The sequence below is a fragment of the Gavia stellata genome, chromosome 5 (genome assembly GCF_030936135.1).
Source record: "Gavia stellata isolate bGavSte3 chromosome 5, bGavSte3.hap2, whole genome shotgun sequence".
NCBI classification, from domain to species: domain Eukaryota; kingdom Metazoa; phylum Chordata; class Aves; order Gaviiformes; family Gaviidae; genus Gavia; species Gavia stellata.
The window spans coordinates 64,246,848-64,270,896 of record NC_082598.1 but is presented as its reverse complement, the minus strand read 5'-3'; the positions used below and the strand labels follow the sequence as shown (position 1 = coordinate 64,270,896).

Genomic DNA, 24,049 nt, shown 5'->3' with positions numbered 1-24,049 from the left:
GACCACAGGCAGACATCAGGCAGAGCTGAAAAGCTTCTAATTAAATCTGAACTCCCTGCTCACAGGATTTTGTGCTTCTCTGGAAGCCTGGGAACCAGAGGAGAGACCTGAAAACACAGAAACTAAATAATGAAGTATCTTCTCTTTTTCAGACACCTCACGGGAGAGAGAAAGATGATGCAGGAGTCAGGATCCAGAGACTAGAGGGCTCCTGCTTTGTGTTGATATTACCATCACTGCAGCTGAAGGACATCTGCGGGTCCTTTGAAGAAAGTGAGGCTTGGGGAAATGCAAAGAGCATACCAAGAGCAGAGAAGGCAAAGAGAGACAAGAGATGACAGTTTTCCCTCATCAGCCTGAGGAGCTGACAGCTCTCTCAGTTTTTCTCAGCTCCCCTACAGGATCAGTGTTCAGACTTCACTGTGCCTTGAAGGAGGATCCTCAAAAACCTCCCTTTATACTGAGTACAGAAACTGGTGTCTCTCTAGAAGTGGCCACGATCCCCCTCAGCAGAGCAGCTGTAATCTCAGTTTTACTTCGGTGAAGTTAAAAACCAGTCCATCCCTAGAAACATCCTCACTTACTTTACAAAGCACGTCAGGAGGGGTGAGGAGCAGGTTTAGCATCGCTCAGCTGCAGCTCTCTGCTCTCCCACCTGCAGCCCCAGCACACGAGGGGGCTGCGCAAAGCCCACGCTGTTCTCGTGGGTCCCACACATCTCACCCTGTGCCCTTGGCTCAGCAGCTCAATTCTGTATCCACATCAAGAAAGGCCGAATACGGCTGGTGAGACTGTCCCCAAGCCCAGAGGAGCGAAATAATGATCTTGGTGTTAATGGCAAAAACTTGGTCCTGCTCAAATCAATAGTCAAAGCCCTGAGGACTCGGAGAAGATATTTAACTTCCCCCTTTGAACACAAGCACACACACCCCACGGGCTCTCAGTCATCAGCCAAGCTATTCAATGCCAGCATGCAATCTGCAGACTTACCTTCTCCACCCGGAAAGTGATTTCTCTGGAGGATATTTGCAGAATGGGAGCAACAAACTCACAGGTGACGTCCACTTGCATGATCTGTGCCTTCCCTGCCTTGCTCCCCACCATGGCGTGACACAGCAGCCGCTCCTTCACTACCTGCATGCAAGAGTCACACGTCACCCGGCGGGTGCTAGCAGGGTGTCCAGAAAACACCCCGCATTTGCTAGCCACCCGACTGTGGACATAAAGGATTTTGATAGCCTGGATAAAAACTGTGCCATGGGATCTTGGCCATCAACCATCAACAGGTATTACTGCCCTAAAGTGACAGTCACTCGTCTCCTCAACAGCCCTCTCTCTTTCTATGCTACACCCTATTTATGCTGCACTCAAACATCCATACCGCTACACCCCAACATCCACAAAAGCACTTGAGTCACGTGCTGTCTACAATCGTAATAATCCCTGCCCCAAATGATGCTTGTTTTGATGTGCCCCATCGCTAAGCATAATGCTTACAGAAAGCTGTAGGAACTGATTAAAAAAATATATAACTATACTAAGGGAAACAAGTGGTAGAAGGGCCAACGCCAGCAAACCCTCCCTTGGAAGCTTAGTAGAAAGGATACATGGCAAAAACCCAAATAGCCAGCCTGCCTTCAGGTAAAGAGGGGATCACTCATTCCTAGGATGTACTGTGCCCTCCTAGAGCTGCTTTGAAAAGAAATCTCCCTAGGAAAGAGATGTCTTGCACTCCACACAAAAACCCTCTGCTGAAGCTGGATGCTCTTATGTTCAAGACTTTTTCCTGATTTCTCATGGTTTCACTTTCCCAAATTCCTCCCGTCATTTCTCATTCTTCCCTCTGGTACAACACCACAACCCAACAACTCCTCGGAGTCTACAGCCTCCAAAATCATCTGTGCTGCACGTGCAGTGCAGGCAGTTGGGCTTCTGGCCAACCTGAAGAGAATTAAGTTCCCAAGACCCCAAGTAAGGTGGAAAACCCACTCCCAGGGTCTGGGCTTTGACTGCACGAACCAGGCAGCCACAGCTGACCTCACAGATCCCCTTTGGCCTTTCCGGGCAAGACACCCTCACCAATACCCTGATCATTTTCCTTCCTTTCTAGTACCTTTTTCCCTCTTCAGCAAAACCTTTGGGCTCAGAACTGCACAGGGACAATCCCATCACAGTCAACTGAGTGAGTAATCAAGTCTTCCTCAAGCTGCCACTCAGGCAACCCTTTAAAAAACCTTTCAAAGCACTGGTATCAGCAGGAGCTTAATGCAGATTTAGTCCATAGTTGCTTAAACATCTGTGCCCAGTGGTCCTGGAGCCAGGGAATGCACACCAGGGTTAGCTGGCAGTTTCTCTGCAGAGTTGGATTTCCCCTGGAAAGAAGGGTCCAGGGAGAACACCCAGTGACCCTGCTGAAATCCCTCCCCTCTCAGCTGCCATCCAAGGGTGCTGCAAGACCTGGCTGCCCTTGGGACACCGGGGCTGGCTGAGAGACTGGGGCGAGCTGGTATGGAAATATTGACAAAAGTCAAGCTGTCAATTATAATGATCCCTGGGAAGAGACTCCCACATGGGGAATGATCATTAGAGCTGACACACCCTGTTCGTTTTTTCTCCTCCAGGACTCAGTGCTAGACAAGCCCTCTGCTTACGTTTGTCTACAGAGGAAAAATGATGCTGCTCCCAGACACTCCCGCCCTTCACAGGTGGTTTGTTTTGCTCACTGCTTCCCCCAGATAGATGACCTTGCATTTTTTAATCTACTTTCTGCCTGTGCCCCTAGTGTAAGTAGAACTTATTTGCCCTGCCCTTCCTTTCTGCCTCAGCACATGACACCTTATAAGCTGCCCTTGGCCCCTGAAGTAGCAATACTTCCTTCAGCCCACATTTTGGTGTCAGCAAGTTGGGTTTATGGTAGCTCTAGAAACACAAAAAAAAGCCTTAGCAACTGATGGTGGCCAGCAAGAAAAGCAACTGGTGCTGCCGTGGTAACTTGTGGCATTAAAACAGTTTCTGGAAAGTTCTTGCTCATTTTCGCAGGCAAATGTCAAGGGGCTGCAAAAGAACTCCCAGTGGACGTGATCCGATGGGAAAGGCTCAGCCCTCATGGGGGACCTCACCTGTGGAGTGCTGGAGAAGCCTTCCAGGGTCATCTCCACAGTCTTGCCCGGCATCAGCTCCATCCTCAGAGGCTGAAGCTTAAACACGGGGCAGGCAGGTTTGGGGTTCTGGGCGGAATCTTTGCCCTTGGTGGTACCAATGGCAGGGAGACGATGATGCCGGTGAAATGGGCTGAAACCTTCTGTTGTCCAATACAGGTACTGGGTGCGTCGCCCTTTATTCGTCATCTTGAAGTGGTAGCAGCAGGGGTCCAGGCTAGAAGAGAAGCAGAGATGGAAAATGTCACGGGAGCTGCCATTTCCCAGCGATCACCCAGCTTCAGCACCCTGAAGGCATTATCCAACTGCACACTCAGCAATAAAGGCACCTCCAAAAAGGCTGACCTAGCTCAAAGCTACAGCAAGAGCCAGACCTTGGTTGCCCCGAAGTTTATCACCATCCAGCAGCTGCTCTGGTTGTGCACAGCAAGGAAAAGCTTCGTGAAGAACATTGTGGTGGGTTGACCTCGGCTGGATGCCGGGTGCCCACCAAGCCACTCAATCACTCCCCTCCTCAGCAGGACAGGGCGGGGAGAAAATAAGATGGAAAAAAACTCGTGGGTCACGAGAAAGGCAGTTTAATACGGCAAAAGCAAAGGCCGCGCACAGAAGCAAAGGAAAAGAAAAGATTTATTCTCTACTTCCCATCAGCAGGTGATGTCTAGCCACTTCCCGGGAAGAAGAGCTTCAGTACGCTTAGCGGTTGCTCCACAAGACAAATGTTGTAATAACAAATGCCCCCCCTTCCTCCTTCTTCTCTTAGCTTTTATTGCTGAGCAGGCGTCGTATGGGATGGAACATCCCTTTGGGCAGTTTGGGTCAGCTGTCCTGGCTATGACCCCTCCCAAGATCTTGCCCACCCCCAGCCTAGCGGGGAGGGGGGAATGTTGGAGAGACAGCCCTGGTGCTGTGCGAGCACTGCTCAGCAGTACCCAAAACACCGGTGCCTTATCAGCACCCTTCTAGCTACCAATACAAAGCACAGCACTATGAGGGCTGCTATGGGGAAAATGAACTCCATCTCAGCCAGACCCAACACAAACATCATCTCAGTTGCTGCAGACAGAGCATCAACAGCCTTTGGGGCTTAATAATCAGAGTATTTTTCCAAGGGGCTTCCTGCAGGTCTCGCTGCATCAGACACTGAGCTGGCCTGGCCTGGCTGCAAGTGGAGGGAGGAACAGCTTCGCTGCCATTTCACCTTCCCCTTGGGAGCTGCTGCCTCAGGTGGCTTCCTCCAAAGATGCTACTGGGGAGGCTGCAGGGTATATAGACTCATCTGGTGATCCGGGCACCACCTGCCTCACTGGTGGGATCCCCCTCATCCCCCCATCCCTTAGGGAGCAGCCAACCCTCATCGCCCCCAACATATCGCCCTTTGCCTCAACAGTGCAGCTGGGTTTGTGTTTTAGGGAGACAAATGCACTCTGAGAACACAGGATCAACAGAGGTTTTCCCAATACGAACACAGCAGCAAGACCAGCTCTAGCTGCTGAGGGAACGGAGCGACAACCAGAGATGAAGAACTAGAGCTAGATATAAAGCCAAATGAATATTCAATGGAAATTGATTCCTTCAGGTAAAGAAACACTAACCGCAGGCTAGTCTGGAGTCATTATTTTACCCTCTATAAAGCTGAGCATGACCAGGAAATGAAGAGTTCCTGGAACAGTTATTGTCTTTTTGAAAGGTACAGAACATGTGGCTTACAAAATGCATGTCTGCCATAAGCAGCTAAATACAAACACACAAGCATGTACTATAGAACAAACAAGTCTGTGAAACAGACTGTTAAAAAAAATAACGAGGTTTACAAGTTTAATATGAAATGGTGTGTGTTGTGGAGAGCAACGGATGAAAGCTCGGAGCAGCTCTGGGGAGATGCAGAATTTGTGGCTCTGGGAAAGCCCAACTCATCGGAGATGTTACCGGGGTCCCACCACAGCTCACTCGGTGGCAGTTCTGCAGCCGACACCAACGGCAACAACTCCAAACAGAGCCTGCGGGTGAAGGGGGGCAGAGCACAATGACATGAGCCACCCCAACATTGTCCCCTGTGTTGTGTAGCCAATCTGCGGCTGCACAGAGCACAGGACACGCTGGACAAGCACCAACCTCCCTGCAACGTCCCTGCTGATGTGGATGGCTTGTGGATGCATATTTAAGTTGCTGAAAATCTATCCTAAATGCTTAAGGTAGGATTAACCTGCTCTTTCTAACCAAAAATGTAGGTATCAGAGCACTGTGGACCCTCTTTGCAGCCAGGGAAAGGAACAGGCACCTCGAGATGATGATGCCTCTCGCCCCAAAAGGTCTCCAACACAAGGCAAGCAGCACTTTGCAAAGGCTTATTTCCCTCCCCTGTTTAGAAGGACGTGCCTGGTTTCAGACACACACGGAAGCATCAACAAATCCCCTCCTCCGAGCCAAGCTCTTTCAATAAATACTCTCAATTTATCCCACCCAACCTCTCCTCCTCTCCCTTTCAGAGCTGGGCCTGCAGCCACCCTCACTTGCCCGTGCCCTGGGCTGCTGCTGCGGTCTTGACCTAGGAGACAGGGAGGAAAGCAGGCAGGAGTGACGAGGAAAGAGCAACTACGTCTCATAAAGAGCAGCCTGGCAGGGGAGCCGGGGATGACGAGTGAACTAAGGCATGATACAGGGCAAAGACAAATTCTGCTGCTCCTCCAGGACTCCCAGGCAGAGGGGAAATAAAGCAGCACCATTACTTTACTCGAGGAGTTGCTAACAAGCTACCTCCACAGTTTTCCGCTGCTGCAAGATGATACTCCACAGTGAGTGAAAAAGCAAGCCATGTTATTCCAAAGGGAAATATGTTTATACACGTGATGTAGTGTTTTCCAGCAGGAGGCTTCGGGGACCTACTGTTCTTCCTCCGTATCTTTATTTGATAAAGTGAGGAAATAAAGGTATTATAAGTAAGGGCAATTCAGTGACAATTTAGCAACTGGTGTCCATTTTGGTGGCTTTTGATGGCATCTAACATCTTTCAAATGGCCATAAAATGCTTCTAAAGGAATTCTTGTGGCTTCAGTGAAACGGAGCCAGGACCTTGAGCACGGAAGGAGAACTAGCCTGAAGGACTACAGCAAAACTCCTCCTGGCTGAGCCCACGGCAGAAGCGGGAGCTGAGAGGTATCCTACCTGAAGTGGCGTCCCAAGTTGAGCTCCGGACCAAAGGGTTTGTCAGTGACAATGGTGGTGCCAATGCCGACAGCCCGGACGGGGATGACATAGGAACGGCTGTTCTCTATGAACAGGTTCACCTCGTCCCTGAATTTCTCCGTGTCATCCAAGTTTGCGATGATGGTCACAGACACCTCGGTCTCGGGGGGGATCACTCCTTTACTGGGTTCAATCCTCCAGCGCGAGCGTTTGCCAGCCTGCAAGACAAGCCAAACACTAACTTAGCATGGAAACCATGGACCCTGGTCTCTTGTAGGGTGCAGGAAAAGGAAGGACTAAAGATACGAGGGTAAAAACCAGAAAGGCTTCATTTCCCTAAATCTAAGCTACGGTGTCTGCAAACAGCAACTATGCAGGAGCTTATACAACCTGTAGTTTACCCTCCTTTAACAGACTCACTTCATTAACCCCGTTTTGCCCAACCCAAGAGATGCTCATCCTCAGGAGAAGGTTATTCCCCCTCCTCTTTTGGTCTCTCTTTTGGAGTGCGCACCAAGGGAAGCTGCTTTATCTCTCCTGGCTTCCCAACAATGGTGGCCGGGTTTGCATGAAGGCTCAAGGCCAGAGGAAGCCAGGACTGCTCAAATCCCACCGTGGCAGCCACGTGCCTGGGGGATACTGCTGAGAGCCTGAAGAATAACTCTGCAAAACCGGTCGTCTCTCCCAAGAGTTAGGCAGTGCTTCTCAACAGCCCCTGAAGGACTGAAGCACTCGGTCCCCACTGATCACCAGCTGCAGCGAGGTGTCCCACTGTCCTTGGCTTTGAAACATTCAGCTGTAAGTGTTTACAGCAGGGCAGTAAAGAACTAAGCAGAAAGAAAGGGCAAGACATGCCCTGTGGGCATGGCCCGGGCTTCCCAAGCATTCTCCTCCTCTGGTTTCTCATGCACCTTGCGCTACAGATGGGGCAATGAGGGGGCTGGACCCCCGGTCCATTTAAAAGCACAGTTGCAGGGAGCAAGCTTGCAGCAGACAAAGAGAAACGCATGCAACATCCCCTGGCCAGCATGAAATGCACTGGGATGTAGATGTACGGCTTCAAAGTGTCCATCACGGTGTTAGTGGCACACGCACCCCACAGTTCAGTGCTGTGTTTGGGACGACAGGCACTACTCACCCAAAACACCGCAGTATTCTAAGAGAAAAGGCTTTTTTCTTCTTTTTTTAATGAAAAGCAAGGATGAGCTTGCAGGCCTGACATGATCCAAGTGCCTGATCCAGGTGAAGTCAGCTTGAGTTTCCATCTGTCAGCCTGGTGGCACTGAGCTCTAACAGGACACCAGACAGCCCAAGGGAGAAGAACACCAGAAAACCAAGCAGCACTTCAAAGTCATGGAAAGCATTTTAAATAACCCCCCCAAATGACCTCTGCTAACGAGGGTAAGACTAGCGGGAGGCCAGGGAAGCAGTAACTTGCTGAGCATTCAGGGTCCCGGCAGCGTGGGGAGGTGCCCCAGCTATGAAAACTCCTTAGGCTGACTGCAGGTCAGGTCTGCATGCCTGCATCCCAGGATGGACCATGCCAAAGGCATCAAAATTATTCCAGGCACTGGCAAAACTAATAAACTCAGTTCCAGGCTCTTCAAAGCCTTCCCTCCCCGCAGCCTGCGCAATTCGCTCAGATAACAACAAAATCGCACATCAGCCAGAACAAAAAACAGAATCACTAAAACAGCATCCCTTTATCGGCACTGTTTTGAAGTTTATCTCCCTGTTTTGCTGTCTCTCCATATGACCATTTCTTTAATAAAGGGAATGTCATCAAAAGCTTGAGATAATATGCAATGAAATCAGGAAATGAAACAAAACCTGCACTAAATGAGGAGAGAAGCAAATATGGGAATGGGAACTGCATGTTCTCTCCTTGCTTACACTGAGTTTGACCAAAACTCTTTATATGCTGCCTGAAAATCACTTGATTCTCTCTAGGGAATCCCAGTGAGAAGATAAACAGGTGCAGCTTCTTTTTTTTTTTTTTAAATAAACAAAACATGGTCTCTTCTGCAACATCAGCTCCAGTTGAATCTGAGGGCAGCTCATCCCTGGGAAGGTGGAAGGGGATCTGCTCCCCAGGTGCTCTCCTGAAGACGACAACACATCTGGCTGGATGACCGCTGCTGGAGACCACGCGGCAGTGAGCTCCATCAGGAGCACAGGGCTCTGGATTAGGGAGGTCAAGGATCCCGTCAAAGGAGACAGGAACCCAAAATTAGGAAACAGAGCACCGTCACTACAAGGGGAAGTCCCAAGAAAGCTTTCCTCTCTCCTCCCTCATTACAAGGCACCAGGAAAACACCATTTGCCTCCCTGCGGTAGCACATAACACACCCAGCACGGTGGTTATGCAGGCAGAAGAAAGCTGCCGCTGATGAACAAAAATTGCACCCTAGGCCTTGTCTTTTCCTTCCTGATCTCACAGGTGTGATACGCAGCTGCCTTCTGTGATGCTGAGACATGTCATTCTTGGTAGCCAAATAAAAGATGCCTGAGGAGACAGAGTGACAACAAACAAGTAGGAAATGATCAAAGAAAGATGCTTTTTTCTCTCTGCCTTTCTGCAGGGAAAGCAAACACTTCCATTAATCAATACAACTCTTTTGCACTTGTCAATACAGCAAAAATCAGATACTTAGGGAAACAGGAAAAGACGATGACAGCGACAGCAAGGAGGAGAAACGGCCACTTTTTTCAGCAGGTCGCATCAGCCCCCAGCTAAGCTGCAGCAGCTCCTTCATGTTGACCTATTCCTCCAGTCTTTTTTACCACAAAAAAGGCAAATCCTCCCCTTGCGGGATCCACAGGATGCTCTAACAGGGCTGCCTGGCAGCTGGGAAAGCAATCTGACAAAGAAAGGTACGTCAGACAGACACAGGATTCAGTGGATGAGCACGGGATGACACGCTGGCCCCAAGGGTCACAGACCTGCAGCTACCCCGGCAAGCAGGGATAAGCCAACCAAGGACTAGGGTATGAAGTCCCTACACTCCACTACAAACCCAAAAAGTCCCATCTCAAGGCACAGCTTTGGAGGGGTTTTTTATTTCCTTCCTTCTGGTGGCAGAGATGCTCAGTGCTGCTCCTCGCAACTCATCCGACAGACACAAGAGGGGTACGGGGAAGCCTGTGCACGATGAGGAGTACTCCAGGTAATTCCTTAAGTCTCTATCCCAAAGTGAAGTTATCCACAAAAAACATCTCAGCTTGCTCAGATAATGCTCTTTTCTCCCATAAAGCAAGAAGAAAGCTCGACTTGACAGGAACAGCAATTTGCATGTGGTGGTTAAGGATACCACCATGGCCATCTGCATTACAGCATTTTCCTTTTCTGTTTTGAACAAGACACCAGCCTTTTATTTGCCCTGTTGCTGCCCCTTAATCTAATCTCATTCAGTTTGTTGAGCTGCCAGTCAGCATGCTGTAATGTTGCTGATCCAACACTGCTCTGAAAATTTCAATCAAGAGCTCTTTCTTTCGAGTGGGGACCGTGATCTAGAAGCCTAACTGCAAAGAGCCAGGGTTTTGAGATTAGCCATCAAACGGGAAACAGGGAAATCCCAGCTCGCTGTCCTGCAGCAGTCTCCAAGCAGGAAATCAAAGCAGCAGCTTTGGCATCTTCGAGAACACAAGACTTGGGTTCAGGGGCGCAAATGAATGAAGGATGCCCAGGTCACCCACCAGCTAGGCTAAGGGACAGCCGGAGCCAGTTCTGCTCTCAGAGCTACATGTGCAGGTCACCCTGACACCCGACTGCATCTCAAATTTTATCTCCAAAATTATTCAGTCCCCTCTTCTTCCCATCAATAAACGGCCAGGCAGCCTAAGGCAGCAGCAAAGGGCAAAACTTCAACTGAGGCACCAAAGTAGGCAGCTGCTGAGGGCAAGGGAGGAGCTGGAGCACATATCGCCTGCCACGGTGCTGCTCCCATCAGGCAGGCTCAGCATCACCGTCCTGAAGAGTCTGAAGAGCCCTTGCTGAAACGGCTGATCCAGCAGGTTCCCAGCACCTGCCTCCTTGAACATCTCCAGGATAGCAGCAGCTATCCTGAGAAGCTGAGATGCTCACCATGGGGTAACTCCATGCTGGGGAGTCAGCAGAGGCCATCTTTGCTGCAGGAAAAGAAGTCATCCCTGAACCACCTCATATTACTGTTTGAGTTATTGATTAGCACAATATTTGCAGAGATCGCAGGGAAGCAGGATGGGATTTCTTGCCCAGTCCCATAAGTTAGGGCACTGAGGCAATGGAGAGGCAGATATACCCCTGCAAGCTCCCTGGGTGCACTGCAAGCTGCCCAGGGGAGGGAGGGAAGGCATCACACCCCGATGGCAGGACCTAAACGGAGCTCTGCAGGTCAGTCTTGGGTACAAGCATGCAAACCCCATCATTTATACACCAGTACCACCCATCCGAGGTGGCTTGCTCTCTGCAGAGATGGAAAGCAGATTTTCCTTGTGGAGCCAAAGAAAGCTGCCCTGGGAATCCCCCACTTTGAGGTTATGTTTATGCTCCTGGGCACAGAAACTGGAGCGAACAAGCTGCAAAAGCAGCAAGAGGGAAATTCAGCCTGGGTTAACCAGCCCCAGAACTTCAACCCACCTAGCACAGAGAAGCACAAACCCCCTCCAAACCCTGTTTTCCTGCCTCCATCCCCCCTCCAGTGGGGAGCACATCCCACCCAGCCTCAGCACCCGAGCCCTTCCCGCCTGCATCAGCCCTGCTCCCCCTGCCAGGGAAGCAGCCAAGCTCTCCTCCTGCTACGCAGCTTGTCACACTAGGCAGCCTCCATGAATTAAATAACCTTCTTCTGCAGCTAGTCTCCAGAGATGCTCTGCAACCCTACGGAGTCTACAGACTCCGTCACTACACCACCCTTACAAGCATATTTTTGGGCAACAATCCAGCTGGGGTGACCCCCTATAAGTGTGAAACTCGCCTCACCACCAGCAGTTGGAGGACAGACCTCACACCCTAGTCTCTGTCGTCAGCTGGAGGTTGAGGCAAAGCAGATGCAGAGGGAACAGGGAAACCACAGGGAAACCCATGCCCTTTCAGGAGCAAAGGGCCACAGGGTTCCCTTCATCGCCTAGAGCTCCAAAAGCATGACTCTCAGAGCTAAATACCTTCCACAAAACAAAGGGACAACTTGTAAAAGTGATCCAGACTCATTTCTGCTCAAACATCTACGCAAACTTTCTATTTTACTGAGGGGTTCCCCAGAGAAAACTGCCCCCAGAGCCAGGCTCCTCTTGCCACGTTGTGATGGAATATCTCCCTTTCTCCCTCAGGGAGCGATATGGAAATGTTGCATAGAAAGGTCAAGTCACAGGCTGCTATGGACCATTTTTGCTGGAAAAGAGCCCCACAGATACTTACCATCTCTGCCCAGAAGGATGCAGGGATGACAGTCTGATTGCAGAGGCGGAGAGTTTGGGAAGCATCTTGTAAAACTTGGATACGGCCAAAATTTATTTTACTCGGGTGCACGGAGACAACTGGTCCTTCTCCAACGCTCACTAAATGGATCTTCTGCTCCAGGAAGCAGGTAGGAAAGATCAAAGAGAACAGGGAAAGTTTAAAAAGATTAGACAGCTCTAAAGGTACTCCGAGACTGAGGGATAATTAGGGTGGTTTGAAATTTCCAGTGTGGTAAGACTGAAACAGAAGGCCTGGAGCACGTGTGGGATCTGGAGCCATCCCATCTGAAAGCCACAAGCTCCCGGTATCAGGGGGTAAAGAAACCCAGTTTCCCACGCTTGCTTTTTCACACCTCCTCCACACTGTTAGCTCTCTTCCCTGTACCCTGTGCCTGCTCCCACCCCTTTTCCTGCTCAGTCTTGCCCCAAAGCACCCTCCCTGACTTCTGCTGCTGCACAGCCCCACTTGGAGACTAACTTCGTTAACACTCCCAAAGCGACACCTGTGACAACCAGCACAAGTCAGAAGCAAAGCAGGCTCTTCAGAGTACAGATCATGCAAGTTACTTGCCTCTGATTTGTGCTTGTGTGTATTCCTGGTATTATATGAATAACAGACATAAATTCTAGTGGGGGGAAACCCTTCTTTTGAAGGGAAGCATGCCTTATATTTACAGAATCACAGAATCACTACGGTTGGAAAAGACCTGTAAGATCATCAAGTCCAACCTGGGGAAAAAAAAAAAAAAAAAAAAAAAAAAGGCAAGCCAACCACCACACAACAACAACAAGGCACAACACACCAAAAACCAACCCACCCAACACCACACAGCACCATGTCCATCAAGCTACATCCCACAATGCCACATCCACACGCTCCTTGAATACCTCCAGGGAGGGTGACTCTACCACCTCCCTGGGCAGCCTATTCCAATGTTTCACTACCCTCTCAAAAGTTCAAAAGTTCTCAAAAGCTTCAAAAGTTAGTATCATTTTCATTTAAAGTGTAACTAAATTTCATCCAGATTTCAGCTAGATGAAGCCAGGACACTACATACAATGTTCTCTCGACTACATTTTGTTGTCGCTGCTGCTGTTGTGTATGCAAATGGTGTGGAGACTCACGTGTCTTTGGCTGGGAGTTTTGGCAAAGAGATTTGATGGATATTTCTCAAACATGATGGGCCTGACTTCAGAAAAGCTTAAATCCAGCTTTGGACAAAACATCACTTCAGCATGTTTTCTTACGTGCTTGCTTTAGCAGGATTCAGGGAGGTCCCTGTGAGCTCCTGAGCAAAAGTCCTAATGAAGCAGCGGTTGCTGCTCATCTAATAATACAGCAGAGTAGGAGAGGCAGGGATCGTGCTGCATTTTAGACTGGGCTTGTTATCCCATCTCACATATCCATAATGAAATGCTGTGTCAGACACTTAGATTACCACCTAAGAGAATACCATCCTTCCTCTTCTCTGGGCATGAGCCATTGCTTATGCCACGGATCCCTTCTTTCCTTGTCCACACCAGCCATATATTACAAGTTCATGTTTTCCCAGGAAGAATCCCTGTACACTTTATGCCCCACCAAGATGAGTCGCACAAAGGCACACATCTCCCCTAGCACTCACCAGCGGGGATCCTTCGCTCCCAAACACCGCGACACGAGCCACTGTGTCCTGCTCTCCCGTCACCTGGGCTTCCAGTGTAACCGGGACCTCCACCAAGCTGCGAGGCTGGATAATCCCGCATGGCGTGGGGCTGGAGTACCACACAGGAGCATCCTTCTTGTGTTCCTATAAGGCACAGAATCAAAACCAACTTTAAAGCTTCCTCAAAGGTCACTCTGAACTCCTTGACATCTGCCACAATGACAATTCACACACATTTTTAAAAATCCCTAGGAGAAAGGAGAAAGGCACAAAAACAGATGCAAGACTAGTATGGGCTTAGCATCTTGAGGGGGTCCGAGAGCTGCTGCAGGCACAAACACCCGCTCCTGTGCTGGCAGCCTCCTTGCAGCAGCCTTTCATGACCTTCTAAGTTCTCCTACGGGAAAGCACCCCAAAGACTAGACTATGAACTGCTTCCTAAAGTTTATATTCACGCAGGTTCCTATTTAACTGCTTTCTAAAGTTTCTATTCAGGTAGGTTCCTGTTCTCAGCAAACCTTTAGGTTTGAATATGAACCAGCAAGGTCTTCTCCAAAACTCCTTTTTTCCTAATATACCCCTTGACAACATTGGAGGAAAGGAGGTGGATGCGATGCCAAACCTGAGGAAGAACTGTGTAGCAGCCTGGGAGATTGCTGTCGTTCTCAAGCGTCAGCATCTGCCGATACGGGTACTTTAGAAAGCACCGTCCAAATGTCATGACCGGGTTGAGCACTCGCAGCCGAGGAACGACGCATCTAGGCAAAGAGATGACGAAAAGGGAATTGGAGATACTGAGAGAACGTAGAATTTGTTTACTCCCCAAATAGCATGAAATGACGCATAACACGTGTCACTGTCAAATGGACGTTTAAGACCCCTACAGCAATAAATTGCCTTTAATTTCTTTTTATACAACAACCTCTTAAAGGAGGAGCAAACCCTGAGTCTCAGCATTGTAGGGGCTGCCAAGTGCCCAGGCAGAGCACTGTGCCCTGTCCCAGAGCTGTCTGATGGGCACCTTTGCCCCAGGAGGCTTGCAAAGACACCTTGCACCCTCCTGACGCTCCCAGCAAGGCATGAGCTCCAGGGGAGCCTTCCCACCCATGACCAGGGCTCACCAAGCCTCAGGGAACACAAGACCCCACAATCTCAGTAAAAATTACTCCCTCCTCTCCCATACCTCTCTTGCCCTGCCTGAAAACTCAGCCATTTACCCCAGCAGCAGAGGGCACAAGCCACCACCTGCCTCACGCAGTGGCTGGCCACCCCTTCCCCACTTCTGTAGCCACCTCGCTCCTTGACCCTCACGGGTCCATACACTGTCTGCTCCCATTTGCACTTCTTTTACGGAATTGCAGCCCAGGCACTGACTGGAAGACTCTGCCTCTTGCAATTCAACTGACACCCACTGCAGCACAACAGCATCGAATCTGGCTGCAGCAAGAACAGCTTTTGGCTTAAATCGGAGAACATTACGTCTCAGAAGAACCAGAGGAAAGCAGAGAAACCTGAGCTCACCTTCCACATCAAGGACTATTTTCCCCGTCCTAACATCTTGCCTCTACTTCCCCTCACCAGTCCTGACACAAGCCCCTTCCCCATTTGCACATGCCTTCGTTAACTGAACCAGACACCAGCTTTCAGCAGGCTGATCACTGTGTCCCAAATGAATGTTGCATTTTGGTTGCAACCCAGCACAAGTCCACCACTTGCAGGAAGAAGGAGGGGCAGCCCTTTGGAAATTTCTTACACCTCAAGCACCAAAAGCCAGGCCAAACATGAATATAATTACTGTTCCCTTTAGAAAAAGGCTCAGCCCCATGCCTGTCCGTCGAGCACAGGTGCTTCTCAACGTGGGCTGCTTTCAAAGCACTGCTGTTCTCCTAGCTAGCTGGGTAGAACTAGCTCATTAAGCAACGCTTCTCATTTGGAGATGGAGCCAGAAAACCGCGTTCAAGGCAGTGTGCTGGTGGGGGGTGCACGAGGAGAGACGATGAGCTGCAAGGGAAGCGGTGATACCTGGCTGTGAGAGGCAATGCCAACACCTCCTTGCCAACACTGTCCACGTCCACCACCAGTGCCAGCTCGTATCTCTTCACGGTGTTGGAACACAGGGTGACCTGGCGGAAGAGAAGACCATCAAATACTTCATCGCTCCCAAAAGCCATCGTCCATGTGTGGTGTCCTCCGGTTCTCCTTCCACAGTAAGGAAAGGGAGGATTTTGCCCTAATTCTTCTGCTGGTCCATGTACAGAGCACAGGCTCTGCAAGTAATAAAAGTCTTCTGACAAGATCGGCTCTGTTAAATACACCGTGCAGTTATCAGGGTATATGCAAGCTAAATTAAAGCACAATTAGACTAATGCTCTACTCACCACTGTATTAAAATTAAGGGACCAGTTTGTAATCTCGACTAGAATAGCATAAATCCAGAGGAAATCTGCTGACTTGAACAGAATGAGTTCAGCTTTACAGGGGGAAGCTGAGAGCAAAACGTGGCCCAGCAGAAGCTGTGCAGTTCACGGCTGCCAGAGCTTTTGCAGTCCCCCTTGGGGATCGCTGCAGTGAATACAGCTCCTCCTGCTCAACAGGACAGGAGAAATTAGACTGGGAAGAAAGGCAAACTGCTTTATCCAATGACATCTCTCTTTTTAACAGCCACCTTCTGTCCTCATCCTTCCTCTGACCACTTTAAATCCAAGAGATCGCTCTAAGCAGCTCTCAAAAACACAGGAGTGGCTTCTGTACCTGACTATACGGTACGAGACCTTCCGCTCAGGATTTTGGAAACAAAACAGTGCTCCTTCTGAAATGTCCCAGAGTAACCCAGCCAACAAAAGCCTAACACTAATGCATATATCTTACTCGCGTTATGCTGGCAGCACTAAAGCCCTCTCATGCATCAGTGAAGCTTCAGCTCCACCTGCTGAAGCACGTATGGCCGGACTCTTTCCATACCTGGATATCCACGACCCCCTGGGAGCGGATGGTCCCTCTGCACGGCGTGATGGTAAATTCGGTTGGCTTCACAAGACCTTGGGCTCCCCTTCTCCAGTATGAGTGAGTGTTGTCCGACAAAGGAACAAAACTGGTAACACTGGGCTCTCCTGAGCCGTCCCCAGGAATGCGAAGGTTGAAGGTCATGGGCACCAAGGAGGTGTTAGTGAGGCAACACGACAAGGTGCGAGGAAAGCCTAGGAAATGACACAAATATGAATTTACACCCCAGTTATCCCCCTGAGTCCTGGTGTGAATATCCTGTTATGATAAAACTGTGCCTGGAGTTTAGCTCTTCTCAATCTGAACCACAGCTAGTTGAGAAGCTAAGCAAGGAATTCATCGTCACTTAAGCTCTCTTTTATGCTGATCACAGAGATTGTTTCCTTGGCAATGCCCACTCTTAGCGATGCCGAACACCAGAATTTTGTCTCTCTTTACCTGAGGAGCGCTCTCACATGCCCCAAAACCAGCATCAGTTATTTCTCGCTTATGAGCGTACATCCAGACAGACCATTTTTTCTGAAAATTCAGTCCGTAACATTCCCTGTTAACTCCACGAACACCCCCACAGTTTTCAATATATAAAAGCAGTGTATTGTCATCGAGGAGAAGCTCCAGTAAAAGAAAGGATGGATGCAATTGGCTACTACAGCACGATGCAAAGCACTCTAATGCAGTTTCTCTAGGCAGCATCCTCAAGGCATCTCCTGTTTGGGGGCAATCAGACTCAGCTCGTGACAACCTGCAGCCCACTTCACAGGAGGCAAGCCTGATGCTTGCTTAGAAATTAGCAGGAACCGTGTCTCACCTTACCTAACAAACGGGGACATCACATCCATGCTGCACACTGGCTTTGGTTACTGCCCGCAAGGGTTTACATCACTTTACCTTTGATACTTGCTTTCCATAATGGAAAAGCAGTGATACAACCACACCTGGTGGGGATGTGCTGCAGAGACAGGACATCAGCCCACAACCTGCTCTGGAGTGGACATCTGCCTTGGACGGCCAGCTCTGTGAGGAGACATCTCCCATGGCCTGCTTACCAAGCGTTACTTGAATACAGGTGGGGAGGAAAACCAACTGCAGACACAGCAGGTAGTTCATCCATGCCCATCGACAGTGACCACTGCCCACCTCCAGCAACTACTCCAGCAGGGAGGCAGGAGACACACAGAAAGGACAAACACAGACTTCACAGTCCCAAAGGAGACCGAAGTCTCCAGATGCAGACAACAGTCAGCAGCAGAGCTAAAAGAAGCAAAAATACAGTAGCTGCCTTCAGCTCAAAAGGCCTTATTAACGAAATCAGATTAAGTAGGATGAAGCTCCTATTACATAACCATATTTCTGCCTGCTGTGTTTCTGGTTTTATTTCTTCAAAAGGAAATAAAGAAATGGCAGAGTGGTGATGTAGGGAGGGGAGGAAGCAGCTCAGGAAAGGTAATGAGTTTTCTTAGAAAGTCCATGAGCAGCATGAAAACACAGAGGCATCCTGGGTGCAGAATGATAATGGCCCTTCAATCACAATTGATTTCACAATTCAACTTTAGAACATCTCAGTACAAAGCCTTTTGTGAGACGGAGGTGGAGAACGAGAATCTGCACTTTAATGGAGATGCTCTGGACGCTCAGCCACTGGCTCCATCAGCAGACCTGGGCTTTTGGCAGGGAAGGAGAAGGAGCCCAGATCTCGGAGGACATCAGTGCCCGATGCCGAGCTATTGCTTGGGCATATTACCTGGGAGGTGAGAATGAGGTGCCCTCACAGCACTAATCAACAGCTCACACTGAAGGTCAGGTGGGGGAAATGGTGTCCTCCCCTTGCAACACGCACATTGACCCAGAGCAGCTACAGGCTAGCATGTGGCTTCAACTCCCTTCTCCTGCAGTCCCATCCCCTGGGCCCTTCTGGCACAAGGACTTTCACAGCCATTCTGCTGCCAAGCATTAGGAGCTTGGGGCTGAACAGACTATGAGGGACACCAGAAAACACTGACTTTCTGTTCCTTTGGTCCTATCTGACCTCATGATGGCACAACACTGCCTAAGCCACCAGCAGCCCTGGTTTTAACACCTCAAAGGCTGCTATGGAGGAACACAAGTGACAGGTGCTCTTCTGTTCAGGTGCTCTGTTTTGGTGATGCACAGACCTCTCAACCTATGCTCCAAGCCCAGGGAACACTCACCGAAGGAGACATCACCGAAGCGGAGGGAAGGTACGTTGAAATGAAAAGTTGGTCCGATGACACAGCCCCTGTGAGGACAAAGACAGGCAGAGGAGGCATTGGTTTGGTTAAAGAGAAATGCAAAGTGTTCGGCTTTCGTTACTGCTCGGAGGGATAAAAGCTGGTCTCAGAACCACAGCGGGTTTCAAATCAACCCGTCGCCTTTCTGCTCAGCACAGCATCCATGTGGACAGGAGACAGCCAAAGCAAAGTGGTCAGCAGCTGAGAGCTGCTGATGTGCCTTAGGGCACCATGTCAGGCAGGGTATGCCCCCAAGTTGCTGCTGGCCTGATGAAGGACCCTGAACAAGTGATGGCTCCGTGCCTCAGTTTCCCCATCTGTAACGTGCTGACACAGAGGTCTCCACGCAAAAGTGGACCCATTGTACTAGCTTTGCCAGCTGCAGGTTCTCTGCTTTGGTATTTCTTTGCTGGAACTGGTGTTCCCATGGAGTATATGAACATCTTGTCCTCAGATCATCTTGACCCATGCAATCATGAGGCATGCAGGATTTGGAGGCATGAAGCCAGAGGAGCGCCCAGACACCCACTGACACAAGAGCAGCAACAGTTCTACACAGCGGACAGCTGAATCTTGGGGAAAAGGATCAGCTTGTCACCAGTGCACCAGCTGACACATCCAAGAGCAACACACGTCTCCAACCACCGAACACGGGTGTCCTGAACCCACCACACCTCCTCACCTGTCCTTAAATTCAGCAGCCAGGCTCCAAACTCCAAAACTCACCAAAATCCCCCGAAATCAGCACTTGGAGCTGCACAACAGCCATTAATTTATTTCACGGTTGATGCCAATCAATGCCAGCTCTGCCTCTTAGTTAAAAATCAAGGACCACAGTGAACGCTGCCTTCTAGTTTTAGTCACAGGACTGCCACTGGCTCTGTTTGGCACATGACCAGACTCAAGCATCCTGCAGGAGGGACCTGCGTTCATCCGTGGTGTCCCATTTCCAGCATCCCTTTCTAAACACCAAAGAAACAAGCATTCAGGACCTTGTAAGGCTGGGTTCCTTCCCAAGAAGAATCACCTATGGTTTGGGCATCTTCTGATTGCATAGTTAAAAAGCACTCAAAAAACTGACTTTCAGGAGTTTCAATCCAATACTAATTCTCGATTCTTGGAGCTGAAGCAGTTCCTGAGACTAAGTCAGGGAGCAAATCCCTGATGATGATGATGAAGTTCCCTCTCCAAGGACCTCACATAACCAGACCTAACCGCCCAAGCCCTAACACCTTGCTTTGGACACAGCAAAGGGAGCAGGCATGCTTTCCGCCACAGCACTTGCCACGAGACGATGGAAAACTACCTCCAAACCAACCATGACTGGGGATCACACTGGGAAACTGCCAAGGATGAGCCTTGCCAGGCAAGCGGAGAAATGACTGCCATTTCTGCTGAGTGCACCGTATCTGTGCTCAGGGAAGTTAAACCTGAATGACTGCCCAGAAGGCTCGAGCAAGGAGCCAACCCAGAGCTCTGTGCACCACAGCTCACAACAGTACAGCTCGCAAAAAAATGGGGGAAAAGGCAGTGGTTTTGGCAACTACCGCGTTTTACAGTAGCATTAGATAATGCACTTGTGAAGGGAGATCAGGGTCCTTGCAGAGCACGAAGGATAACGCAAGGTGGGAGAGGAACCGCTTCAACACTCATCCCCATTCCTTCCTTCCTTTGCAGCCCAGTCTCCCACCAGCCAGCTCGCCTCCATTCAAAAGAGCTGGGAGTTTTTCTCCATGGAGGACTAAATCCAGTGCTTCAAACTTCCCAACGAGGGAGGCTCAGCTTGACCTGGTGGGTGGACATCTAAAAGGCCTTTGAAAACAAACAGCTTAAGCTGTGGGGCTGGAGAATGAGAGATAAGGACTGGATAGGGATCCTTGAAACTAAGGCAAGGCAGAAATCAAGGAGGCAGATGACATCTCAGAGCAGAGTGGACTGCAATGGGAATTACTGCTGAGGGACAGCTGTACCGGAGCAGGTGGGCATGCTGGGGTACCCTCAGATGGGCTGCATAGGAGCCACCACCTAGAAAGGAGGAATACAAGGATGGGGAAGAAATAAATAAAAAAGGACCAGCAATCCTCTTTCACTGAGACATAAGGTCTGCACCGAGCTCAGGGCCGTACTGGCAGAACAGGGCAGAGCGGCCACAGAGAAGGGGAGGACATGCTGGGCACTGGCAGCCAGGGCACCAGTGGGGAAAAAAGGACCGCTTCAACCAGCCCCAAAGCTCCAGAGCACCCAGCATCAGCTTCCCTGCCTACACCACATGAGCCCACCAGCTCATGGTTAAGACTTGCTGGGACAAGTTCGCATGCTGCTGTGGTCCCGAGAAATGAGCTTTGCCTCTCCTTTCATCAGCTTTTTTTTTTCCCCCTTCTCCCCTCTTGCTCGGTCAGGATTCTCTTTTGCAATGGCACCAGCCCAGGGGATGATGCCCGAGTCCTTGTGACAGCACTTGCTGCAGAGCTTCCTGTCTCCTGCATCAGCACGTTTCTGGCTGCAGAAAGGAGGTACCGTAGCACTCGCTGCACAAGAGCCGGGAGGACAGCTTGTCCCAACGCATTAGCATGAGAGATGATGTTGATGCTGCTGCTACCCATTTTGTATGGAATGTTAACAGAGGATTTTAAAAACACTGCTTCTGGCTGCAGAATCACCCAGGCTGGCCCCTCTCCAAAGCCCTCTTGGCCCTGCTGGGTGTTCAGGGGGACATCCCAGACCGTCTACTGCCCAAAGCTGATACCATCACACTGTCTGCCATGGCCCAAGGGGGAATGAGCTACCTGTAGCAAGGAGTCACTTCAGCTCCTGGGTACCGGGACAGGGCAGCAGGCATCTCCACACCTTTCCCGTACGGCCTCCAGTCAAACTTTTTTCCAGCACGGGTAGTCACTTAAAGCCCCACGGTCCTCACACAGAGATGTCAAAGGGTCACAAAAGGAATCTGCTGCTGCCAAATTCTGGGCAAACAGTGTCCTAGAAAGTCACAGAGCCACCCTGGCTCAACCATGAAGGCAAAGCTGCTTCCTAGAGGAACCCAAGACTTTGAAAGTTAAACTGCGTATTGAGAGCAGAGGAGGCATGGTCACAGGTGGCCAGCAGCTCAAGGGAGGTGATTCTGCCCCTCTACTCGGCTCTGGTGAGACCCCACCTGCAGTACTGCGTCCAGCTCTGGAGTCCTCAGCACAGGAAAGACGTGGACCTGTTGAGGCAGGTCCAGAGGAGGGACACGAAAACTATCAGAGCGATGCAACACCTCTCCTATGAAGAAAGGCTGAGAGAGTTGGGGTTGTTCAGCCTGGAGAAGAGAAGGCTCCGGGGAGACCTTCTTGTGGCCTTTCAACACTTAAAGGGGGCTTATAAGAAAGACGGGGACAGACTTTTTAGCAGGGCCTGTAGCGATAGGACAAGGGGTAATAGCTTTAAACTGAAAGAGGGTAGATTTAGACTAGATAGAAGGAAGAAATATTTTACAATGAGGGTGGTGAGGCACTGGCACAGGTTGCCCAGAGAGGTGGTAGATGGAAACATTCAAGGTCAGGCTGGACGGGGCTCTGAACAACCTCGTCTACTTGAAGATGTCCCTGCTCACTGCAGGGGGGTTGGACTAGATGACCTTTAAAGGTCCCTTCCAACCCAAACCATTCTATGATTTCCTCTCGCAGACAATTACACCTTCTTGGCTGCTGCAATTGCAAGGTTCAAACTGGAGTCAAGGTTAAAAAGTCTTGGCTCTTAGTGGGGGGGGTGCTAGGATCTGAGCCAAGACAAAGACCTTAGACAACCCCTTTTTTCTCTGCTCCATCATAAAATGAGGTAGGGGGGAGCTGATTACCCAGAGAGAGCTACAGATGTGCCCACCAAGCTCCTATAACCCTCCTCACCTGATAGTCAAGGTCACAGGCTCAGGGGATCCATTCACACTGAACTTGAATTCTTCTGTGAACTGCCCCAGGATGGTGGAACTGAAGGAGATCCGGATGACCTGGAGCCCGTCCGGCAAAATGGTGCCCTCCCGGGGCAGAAAGGTGAAGCAGGAGCCCAGAGCTGTAGCTGGAGGGACCAACCGGAAGAAAGCATCGATGGCTCCTTTGTTAAACAGGACCGCCTGCAGCAGCAAGAAAGCAAAATGGAAATACATAAGGAATCTTCCTTTCTTACACAAGGCTGACTTGTTTTCCCATTAAACAAGTAACATCTGTAAAAAGACAGAAGATGCCGTGTGCTGCTGCTTGGCAGAAGCCAAAGAATATGCAACAGGACAAGTTCTGCCTTTGGGTTTTTACATGCAAAGCAGTGATAACTTCATCTAAACAGAGTCACGCTGGGTTTATTCTACTGATACAGAGCAGTCCACTCTGACTTGCAGTGCAGAGGACCTGCTCAGCATCAGCGAGTTGATTCAGACCCGTCCCTAAGGGCAATGAAGGGCAGTTACTAGTGGATCATCACACAACTGCTTCTGCTCCTGATGAGCCTGGTCCTGCCAAGGGCAGAACATGGGCAGCTTCCATTGCAGCCAACAAGTTCATTGCATGTAGAAGACCCCTCAGGCCAGCACTATAACCAACTTCAGAAGCACTCCCCAACTCTGCTACAGTATAGAAGTTAGGTTTCTCTTCTTTCTTCTTTAAGGTGATACTTTCTTAGTCTTTGCTCCAACAGACATGTCAGTAAAGAATGAGCGTGAGGTGCATAGCAGCTCCATCTATTCCAAAGAATTTCTCTTTCCTAAATATACACAGCCACCATCTAAGATTTTACCATTACTGGAATAAACTGCACATTTAGAACCAAGCCATATTTTGTTGAATGCTCGAGAGATCTACTGCCTCGAACAAGTGACACAATCCCGCAGCGTTTGTTGAAATTCAGCTCTTTTCATGTTGGGCGAGAAATGCCCACATCTGCCTGTGAGTACCGGCACGCTGTCAATCACCAGCAAACCTACCCAAAGCAAAGCTGTAGTTTCTGATTGCTGCAGGGTGAAATCCTGCCATTTCCGTGGACTTAGCTATCTGCTTTGAATTTCTTTTCCCTAGTTTTTGTCCTTGCAAAACCTGTCAGAAAAACTGAGACAGAAGCATAGAAACATCCTTTGTTTTTCAACTTTGCAGCTGCTGCTGAAAATATGCATGTATTCAAAGTCCACAATGGTAACTTGAACACTACTCTCGCCTCTTGTGTGTTTTACACCTTCGTTACAAATTGCACTTAGGGATCCGACGCTGAGCTGAGGTTTACCTCCAGTCTAGCTGCTTAGCAAAGCACTAACAGCTTCATCTACTTCATCACATTTTCTCAAGTAATGAAAATCATAAATTGATAGAGAGAGAATCAATAAAGTATCAGCATTAAAAATGCACAG

General features: G+C 49.7%; 1 pseudogene; it reads right to left on the bottom strand.

The window, feature by feature from the left end:
* The window catches only part of LOC132317153 (hydrocephalus-inducing protein homolog), a 74,392-nt pseudogene that overhangs the window by 24,245 nt on the left and 26,098 nt on the right, over positions 1-24,049 (bottom strand).